A 10,300-nucleotide genomic window follows, 5' to 3' on the forward strand; every position below is an offset into this window, starting at 1 on the left:
ACACACGAAGTGCCATAACCTGTAGGGCTACGGACCTGGAAAGTGGGATTAGGGTGGGTGGCTCAGTTTTTGGTTGGCGCAGACACGATAGGCCAAGCGGCCTCTTTCTGTGCAGTAAACTTTCTGTGATTCTATTCCAAAGAACTAGCGCTGGAAAATGGGCCGAATGGCCACCTGTGCTGTAAGATTCTATGAAACAGAAACAATATCAGAAAAATCTGTCCACTAGAGTAAGTTTGCATCGTAAGTGGTTTGAAGCAGTTCCCAGGTTTGAATTGACAACGGCGAGTTCATTATCCATTAAATGTAGGAAAACCGCCCACAAAATTCTCTTGCTTCAATTCCACTCTTCCTAGTCCTCAGTAACCCTTGTCCATTAAAGTTCAACCTCTTCAGGGGTATTTGCTTTGTACTATTGGTCAGGGCTTGACCTCTGACCTGCTTTGTTTTAGTGGCACGTGGGAAATTCTCAGCAACAATCGCCCAATTCCATGAAGCAAACCCGTTGCTAAACTGGAGAATGACAGCGTCTTCAGCCTCTGTATTCCCGCGCTTTATCATAAATAATCAGCAGCTAAATATTAAAATTTGGAGAAGTAGCAGTTTTACGCACATATTCTATGAGCGTTGATGTACTGGTTGTGCCATTCCGCAATACCTGAATCGCTTCGGAACAAACTGGAAATTGCATACACAATGCTACTGACGATGTTAAAGGAACACACAGCAGTATGAGTTGACACTTTCTGCCGGTTATTTGTGGGAGGCAACAATGTCGTTAAAGTGCACGGTTTTATTAGAGCTTTGCCAAAATATGGGGCGAAGAAACGTAATAGAGAGGCATGAATTGTTTATCTTTTATGGTGAAAGCGTCACTCATAGCTTTTGATTCACAATGACATAAATTCACTGTTAACATTTGCGATAGAATACTCCACAAATCCTCGCAGAGCTCCCCGCATCTCCCTCTCTGCATATTATGTGATCCCAGGGACACCAGTATGGGCTGCGTTTATGTGTGCCGTAACACGAGGGGAACACATCCTGCACATGCAGTGTCAGTGTCCTCCTGTACAAGGAAGAAATGTTTTAAGTGCAGCTCTGTTTTCTGTCTGAATTACGCATTTTTTAGCAAGTTGCTGTCTTATATCGGTCTACTTTACAACAAAATCGGTTAATGGAAAAAATTGCAACTGCACATTTTAACCATCAGATTCTAGTTAATGATTGAATTTTATTTAAGACAAAGGCTTGCAAATTATGAAATAAAGCAATTCTGTTTTTCAAATAGTTATTCCAGTGGTGAATACAAGATACCTGGGAGTGACAAGGAGATATTTTTCCTTCGCAACCTGCTAAAAATTTAAGAAAAATAAAAAAATCTTAGAATATTTGAGAAAAAACTGTCATTCAATGTGAGGCTCGAAACCATGACTCTAGGATTAAGAGTTCGATTACCAACCAACTAAGCTAACTAGACTATGTTTCTGTAGCTACTTAACCTTGCATCGCTATGTTGCGTGCACACTTTCTGCCTCCTAATTCTTTCGCTAGTCCCCCTATTATCTCATGCTAGTATCGCTTTCATCGTTTAATATCACCACCTGCAAGTTCCCTTCCAAGTCACTCGCCAACCTGACTTGGAACTACATCGTTGTCGCTGGGTCAAAATCCTTGAACTCCCTTCCTAACAGCACTGTGGGTGTACCTACGCCGCAAGGCGGCTCGGCGCCACCTTCACAAAGGCAATTAGGGATGGACAATAAATGCTGGTCTAGCCAGCGACGCTCAGACCCCATGAGAGAAAAGTAAAAAAAACTATTTCCCGTTTTCCACGTTACAGCTCATTCTGCTCGCTTTCTCGTGTGTTTCTGCGCATGTTTCTCTTGCCTTCCTTTTCATTCTGTATCTTTAAGATGCTGTACATTTTAATGTCCGCAGTTTCGATGAAGGGTCCACATCAGAAACTCTACCTCGCCTGATCCTTCAATAGATGTTGCCTGTCCTGTTGAGTACTTCCAGCAATTTCTGTTCTTGTTTCCTATCTTGTAATGTAAGCAAATAACTCCCCCTTACATTCTAGCCACGTTTTCGAAAAAAAATTGCTTAATTGGAACTAGACTGGAGTTATACACCATTCCCCGTGAAGCCCAAAATCATGTGATTAGAGAATGTCCTAAAGCGCTCAGGGGTCAGGTCGAATCTCGATTCCTGAATCAACTGATTTTCTCAGGATGTGAAGCTAACAATGTAAGTGATGCCCGAAGGAGATAGCGATCAGGTTTGATAGGGGCTGCAATTAAGTGTTTAAACAGGAAAAATCAAGCCCACCACACTGAATTCAGTCTTTTGCGTTTGAGGTGTAATTGGACTCAACTTCCACAGACACTTTCCCCTCCCGAAAGCTGATAAGAAGGAATCTGCGCAAGCTGTCTCGCGTTTATTGCGGATATTAGGAAGCTGTATTTCCCACATTTCGGCCACGGCGACACATTCAGTACTGGCTAGGCAGCAATGATGGCAATAACAGAGGAAGCCAGGACGCCCAAGAGTCTGCGTTGCATCCCAGCCTACATTTTTAGGAGGGTAATACCTGTATCGTTCATTTCAGAATTAGACTGCAGGGGCCTCACTTCAAACACTAAGACGGGAGCTTAAGCCACAGTATATGGGTGGCTTTGAGAGAATAGAGTGAAATCCCAGGAGAATACTCAACGATTAATTGAACATGCTATACTGTCACTGATTTTCCACATTTTTATTTCGCCATTATTCATTAATTCATTGTGTTCAAATTCAATTGAATCATGAGGTAGGTTTGTGAGCAGACTCACACCAGAAACAATACAGCCATGCCACTCTCCTTTGGACTCAAATCAATTATTTTAAATACCATTGAACACGGTATTTTTTCCAATGGTGAAGGAGAAGGGGAAGGGGAGGGGGCGGTGGTGGTTGGGGCAGTGAGGGTGTTACTGATGTCGGTTCACCTACAAAGAGAATATAGTGTAGTGTGTTCAGTAAATTAATTTACCGCTTGTACAAACCACGCCAAACAGTGATAGCTTAAGATAATTTTATTGGAATTTTGAATGCATGTCCAGCACTTTTGCATCAATGCCGCAGCCTTGATTGTATTTTCTAAGGCACTGCAACAATGTAGTGAGCTGTAAATCTCCAAATTCACCCAATGTATTATCAACCCCGAATAATAATTTCAGCCGTTTCAGTTAACCACCACGACGGTGATTACAAAATAGACACCAACGAGGGAGCCCAATCAGCTGTTCTGAGCTCACCCACCCATCGGGAATTATTAAAGTAAATTACATTTCCCCATCGCTTATTCTGCCTGACTCCTGACCGAGTGCAGTCATCTTTGCTGTTCCGCCCCGAACGCCAATCCAAGCGCTGATCAATCTTCGCCTTAAGAAATCCTTCCGAACGTCGGTATCAATCTTTCTCTACACCGGTTTTTAATCGATGCCCTCTTACCCTATAACTCACATCCCGAAGCAGTGTCCCTAACTTCATTCCTTTTAATGTCGCGTACCTCTACAAAATCACCACAAAGCACTAAAACTTTACACTTTCTGGCCATTCACAGAATGCTGAGCAAGGTCCGAAGCTTTAAGGACTCCAAACGTTTAATATTAAGTATTTTACAAAAAGATACTAACCGTTTTCAATGAATTGAATAATTTTTCATCCCTGATATAAACTGCCGCCTATACAAAACAATGTTACAAATCCAGTTCAAGTCTTTGCGATCTTACGCTTTACTATCCTTACTTTATAAAGAATATTGCAATTTACATAGAGATCTTATTGTGCTAACACTTCATGTGCACCTCTCGACTAAAACTTTCCCACGTGAATGCAAGATTTTTCTTTAACATAAAGACTTCCCATCTCCGACTCACTTTGCATAGATCAATTAAGAGAGATCTCTCCAATATAAAAAACAAAAATAAAAATACCTGGAAAAACTCAGCAGGTCTGGCAGCATCTGCGGAGAGGAACACAGTCAACGTTTCGAATCCGCACGACTCAGCCAGACCTGCTGAGTTTTCCAGGTATTTTTATTTTTGTTTTGGATTTCCAGCATCCGCAGTTTTTGCTTTTATCTCCAATGTACAGTTCCATCATTTTACAAACATCGGTATTGAGACGTTTCAGGAGTAAGGATGAAAAATAGCCCTAAAAAACTATCCATCTCTTTCAATATGAAGACACTTGTACGTACTTATTTAGAATATTCTATTAACCCCCTCAATACCACAGCGAAACGATCATAGCGAATTAGCGTAGGACAGTAATCTTTACAATTAACTCTCAGGACGCCAAGAGGAAGCAAAAGGTCAGGGGGTCCATAGACTTTCTATTTATCTTCATGAAATTGATTTTCGAATTCTTATACTTTTTCTGTGATCTCATTACCGAATAAAGAATTCAGTAAATGGATATAGGTTTCTGCAAAAGACACAAACTGTTCAATAGAATAAACTACTTTCTATCCCTCCCACACTTCAACAGGGATCTTTTATGGAGACTTCTACACCATTTCACCGTTAATGCAACTACTACATATATTCACCGAATATACAGGTATATCATTAAGTAACTCTGCAAAGATTGCAGAACACAGGTCACGAACTATGACATCACACAACTAAGGATTAGAAATAACCCTCTAATGAACCGTCCATGCCCTTCAATGTGAAGGTATTAATGACTCTGCTTCCATTCTGGAATACGCTCTGAGCTCTATAAAATGTCCAAACGTCTCGGCACTACTAGGGGGCCCGGATTTGCAGGTCCGAACCGTTTGCTTGACTAGATCTGATAAGACGGGAAGTGCAGAGGCGATGCGTGGCCCTCTATTGAACCTCTATTCAAATGGCGGGCAATTTTCTTCTGAACCTGCATCTCGGAGTTGACACCAGGGCCCCGATTATTCTGATGTGGAATCGCTGGGGGATGAGCTAAAATACAAGGACAAAAAGCATACTTCAGAGAAAGCTGATTTGGGAACAAGAAACTGAATTCAACTGTAGTCCTTACAAGTGTGTATAAGGAGCTTGGAAGCTTACAGGAGAATTGTTGCTGATTGTAAGGTTTCAGGTTATAATGCCCTCTCATTCCCAGCACAGCGATATGTCAAAAGTTTGAATCTGTGGGGATCTTGAATACTTCTTCAAACCAATGCTATCTCTGCAGCTCCTGTATCGATGCTTATAACAGCTGAAAAATAGCAAGTACATGTTTTGGCACCGTGCAAAATCATTGGCCAGTTACTTTGATACAATTCATGCCAATCCCGGACTCTTGAAATTTAAACTTACCTCATACTGTGCCTTAGCTGCAATGTTCTATTGCCTTGCAATTAATATCGCCTTGTAAGTAAGTTAACATTCTTGAAGTCAATCGTGAGTTGAGACATGGCGCTCTTAGAAGCAGCTTCTCAAAGCTGCGGTTCTGCTGCAGCTCTGTCACACATCTCTTGTATTTATAGTTCCGAAGGGAGACGGAGAAGTGTGAGTGCGGAGCTCTTTGCGTTTCCCACAGTCAACAGCCAATCGCGGCTGTCAGAGGGACATTTGCCAAAGCGTTTCTTTCTGAATGAAGAATTATCTACACTTGTTTGACGTTTTGTTGGGGCCGAGTCTCTGGAGACCATCTGGAGAGCTGGTTCGAGCCAGCAATCCCGGGGCAGCGGGGCTCGTGTAAGGTCATGAGAAGGGCGAGGGGTGTGAAAGAGCAGCTCGTCAGTGTCACTGAGCACACAGAGTGTGAAAGTTATACATTTGTCTAATCGTCAGCATCTGGCGCCGAAAATGAATCAAGCAATTGTACTTTAAAAAAAATCTTAAAGCCTTCCCACTGAATCAAGTTCCCTGAAATTGTCGGTAGTTCTTTCATATGAATGGCTTGCGTGTGAATGCTTTTAATATCTAGTGTATTATCAAAGGAAGCTGTTTGAACAGAAAGTGTTGGAAATACACGAAAGCTCCGTTAGCATCTGGATCAAGGGCAGACTAATATTTGAACTGAGAGGTGGGAAAATGAGAATGACACAATCCCATTGTGAGTCTGACTACAACAGAGGGAAGAACACCAGATGACGGAAACAAATATGAATCACTGTTAGGAACAGGCAGTATAATGGCCAAAATAGATTTAGAAATAACTGGAATGAGGGTAAAAAAACGGAGGGATAAATACAAATACCAGCGCATTTCAAAAACCTGACAGTCTCTGTCCGACAGTTTGAAAATGTATTCCCACATTTGCATTCAATTTCTGTGATTAATAGGCAAGTCTGGAGTCATGTGAGGTGTAACATGTACTTGGTGCGGAAATGTATATTTCGGGAGTAAAATACTGCGGGTGCTGGAAATCTGAAATAAAAACAGAACATGCTGGAAATACTCAGCAGGTCTGGCAGCATCTGAACAGAGAGAAACAGAGTTAACATTTCAGGTCGATGACCTTTCATCAGAACCAGAAAAAGTTAGAAATGTAACAGGTTTGTAACAGACTTGACCAGCTCTCGAGCCACATCAGTTTAATCGCCTTCACTAGCCATACCTCTGCTACCGTTCTCTGCAGATAATGCGACGGGGTTAGTAGAAGACCTGGGTAGGTATTAATCATCTTGTGATCGCCTGAAGCAACCTTGGTAGTAGTATGAGGGGTGGATCCAATAGCCATTAAGCACATTGAGAACATACAGGTCCATTTAATGGGATTTTACTGCACAGTTTTAAAATTCTATTGCTCATCTTGATAGTGCCGGATTATTGTGGCTAGGCCGCAATGTACAGTTTCTGGCTTTTTGAAATTCCTTAAAAACCGTGTCTGGTAAAATGGGAACCTTTGACATTACCTATATCCAAACGGAGTTCCTACCTGGATAACCTCCCAACTACTCCTGCCCCGACCCCCGCCGCTCTCCCCACCAGAATTGCTGGTGGTGGTGGTGGGTTATCACTGTAGCACGGAAAGCTTCTATACCACCTGATAAACTTCTCCAGTATTACAGGCCAACATCGGTAGCCCACACGGGTTCTTGGCAAGGGACCAATACAATCAATGTGTGTGTGTGTGCCCAGGGTCCGTACAGTAAGGAAGCAGAATGAGATAGGCACAACTGAATGTTAGGGCAGGGTTAGTCTGTAAGCATGCCTGGCAGAACTGAGTAAGCTGCGTCATTTTCACCACCAAGCAATTGTTTTAAGTTTGTTAAAAGTAGAAGAGGACCAGTAATCATTGGGTGTGAGTGGAACAAGTGGAAGAAGTCGTCAGCCCACTGATGGACGACACAAGGAACTTGAAATTGTTCCTCATTCTGGATCATTAGCATTGGAGTTGAATTGATGCTGAGATTTGTCTTGTGGGTTGATGCAATGGGAGACGGTAAAGAGTGATCCATTGGTGCAATTGAATGACGATTTACACGGGGACATTCCTGTTACTGATTAACCCACACTGGGGACCGGAGAGCCGGCTTGGAATGAAAGCTCCCATATAGAATCATAACGTTCAGACTTTTAGCTTCTCCCTCTGCTACGGAGCTGGCAATTGAATTGGGAATATTAATTTTTAGAATGAGCTTTTACTTTCCCCGTAGCAAGGTGGGTCCTTATTTTGTAAGGCAGCCTGAATGTTCCTAACAATTGGAGTGATCTAAAGGTTTAACATTCGTAGGACACTAATATTATTAGCATACATTGGTAACATTAAAACACTGTTAACTGTATAAGTGCTGTTGGACAACCAGATAGTCTCTGGTTAAAACCACAGCTGTGTGCATAGCTCTAACTCAACCAAGGATGGTGGGATCAAAGGTTATTGTTTTTAGGAGAGGGGCAATGATGGAAGATTTAAAGGAGAGAGGGACAAAATCTGGAGAGACAACCATTAACGACATCAGCTAACATGGGGGCCAGGAGGGGAAGTTGGATGATCAGCAGTTCACTGGGAATGGGATCAAGGGAGTAGGAGGTGGGTCTTATGGATAAGATGAGCTCAGAGGGGATGCTAGGGGAGATAGGAAAGAAACTGGAGAAAGATGTGAGTTCAGGGCTCGGGCAAAGGGAAACCTTAGAGGCAGTTTGGCCCCACAAGTTAGTGGAAGGGAGGAAAGTGGCAACAGAAGCTGATTGGATTGACCTTTGTGACAAAGAAGTTCATCAGTTCTTTCCATCTCCTGTTGGTGGTGAGGGTGGAGGAGACAGCAGAAGGTGTTTAAGAAATTTTGCAGTAGAGAAAAAAAGTCAGGGTTATCTTTGCTTTCCAGCATAATCCTGGAATGGTGAGCAGTTGTGGCAGACAAGACCAAGTCTAAGTAGTGCTTTATGTGGTTCAGCCAGATCTGCCATATTCTTTCAAGCCTGTGTGCCTTGGACTTATGCGTGTGGAGATGAGAGCCTGTTAGAATGGACAGGGTGAGAGAGAGTAATGGTTTCACTGGGGGCAAGGCATGAAGATGGAGGTGAGGGTGTGGTTGAGGGAATCAGTAGCTGCAGAAATATTGTGGTCAAATATCCATCAAGTCCGCTTTAAAATGAGATTTGCTGTGTGCTTAGCTGAGCGAATTGTCTCACATGCTACCTGTCACGAAGATCAAGACCATCCGATCAGCTTCTGTTACCACTTTCCTCCCTTCCACTAACTTGTGGGGACAAAATGCCTCTAAAGTTTCCCTTTGCCCGAGCCCTGAACTCACATCTTTCTCTAGTTTTTCTCTTATCTCCCCTCACATCCCCTCTGAGCTCATCTTGTCCATGACCCACCTCCTACTCCCTTGATCCCATTCCCAGTGAACTGCTGATCACCCAACTTCCCCATGTTAGCTGAAGTTGTTAACGGTTATCTCTTTTCAGGTTTCGTCCCTCTCTCCTTTAAATCTTTCATTATTGCCCCTCTCCTAAAAACAACAATCTGTGATCCCACCATCCTTGCAAAATACCATCCCATCTCCAACTTCCCTTTTCTTTCCAAAGCCCTTTGAACACGTTGTTGCTTCCAAAATATGTACCCATCTTTTCTAGAGCCCCATGTTTGAATCCCTCCAATCAGGCCCCTGCCAAAGTAGCAGATATGCTCTTATCAAAGTCACAAATGAGATCCTATGTGTTAATGACAAAAGTAAACCATCTCTCCTTGTCCTTCATGACCTGTCTGTAGCCTTTGACATGGTTGACCACACCATCCTTCTCCAATGCCTCTCCACTGTTGCCCATTGGTGGGACTGCTGTCCCCTGACTCCACTCTTATCTATCTAATGGTAGCCATACTATCACTTGCAATGGCTTCTCGTCCCACTCCTGCATCATTACCCCTGGTGTCTTCCAAGCATGATGCCCCTTGGCAACATCATCTGAAAGCACAGCTTTATTTTTCACATGTAAGCTAATGATACCCAGTTCTACCTCACCACCACCTCTCTTGATTCCTCCACTGCTGCTAAGTTATCAGACTGCTTATCCAACATCCAGTAATGGATGAGCAGAAATTTCCTCCAGTTAAATATTGGGAAGACTAGAGCTATTGTTTTCAGTCCCTAATCCAAACTCCATTCATTACCCACTGACTCCATCCCTTTCCCTGGCAACAGGCTCAGAATAAACCCATCTGTTTACAACCTTAGTGTCATATTTGATCCAAAGATGAGCTGCAACCACACATTTGCAACATTGCTAAGACCGTCTATTTCCACCCCCATAACATCACCTAACTTTGCCCCATTTCAGCTCTTCTGCTGCTGAAACCCTCATTCCTGCATTTGTTAACTCTAGGCTTGACTATTCCATGTACTCCTGGTTGATCTCCCACATTCTCCCCTCCATAGAGTCATAGAGGCCTACAGCACAGAAATAGGCTCTTCGGCCCATCTAGCCTACACCAGTCAAATAAGTACCTAACTTTCCTAATCCCATTTTCCAGCACGAAGCCCATAGCCTTGTATGCCATGGCATCACAAGTACACTTCCAAATACTTCTTAAATGTTATGTGAGTTTCTGCCTCTATCACCCTTTCAGGCAGTGAGTTCCAGATTCCCAGCACTCTCTGGGTAAAAAAATTCTTCCTCACATCCCCTCTAAACTTCCTGCCCCTTACCTTAAATCTATGCCGCCTGGTCATTGATCCCTCCACCAAGGGGAAAAGTTCCTTCCTCTCTACCCTATCTATGCCTCTCATAATTTTATACACCTCAATCATGTCCCCCCTCAAACTCCTCTGCTCCAGGGAAAATAACCCCAGTCTAACCAATCTCTCCTCATAACTAAAACT

General features: G+C 43.0%; 1 long non-coding RNA gene across 1 annotated transcript; it reads right to left on the reverse strand.

Moving 5' to 3' along the window:
- Positions 1–4,108: 4,108 nt before the first annotated feature.
- Positions 4,109–5,464, reverse strand: LOC121286427. The gene is made up of 3 exons (XR_005944934.1): positions 5,346–5,464; positions 5,094–5,244; positions 4,109–4,985 (listed from the first exon to the last, which is right to left on the reverse strand). It is a non-coding gene; the product is annotated as an uncharacterized LOC121286427 (long non-coding RNA).
- Between the last annotated feature and the right edge of the window lie 4,836 nt (positions 5,465–10,300).

Source organism: Carcharodon carcharias, chromosome 13, assembly GCF_017639515.1.
Source record: "Carcharodon carcharias isolate sCarCar2 chromosome 13, sCarCar2.pri, whole genome shotgun sequence".
NCBI lineage: Eukaryota > Metazoa > Chordata > Chondrichthyes > Lamniformes > Lamnidae > Carcharodon > Carcharodon carcharias.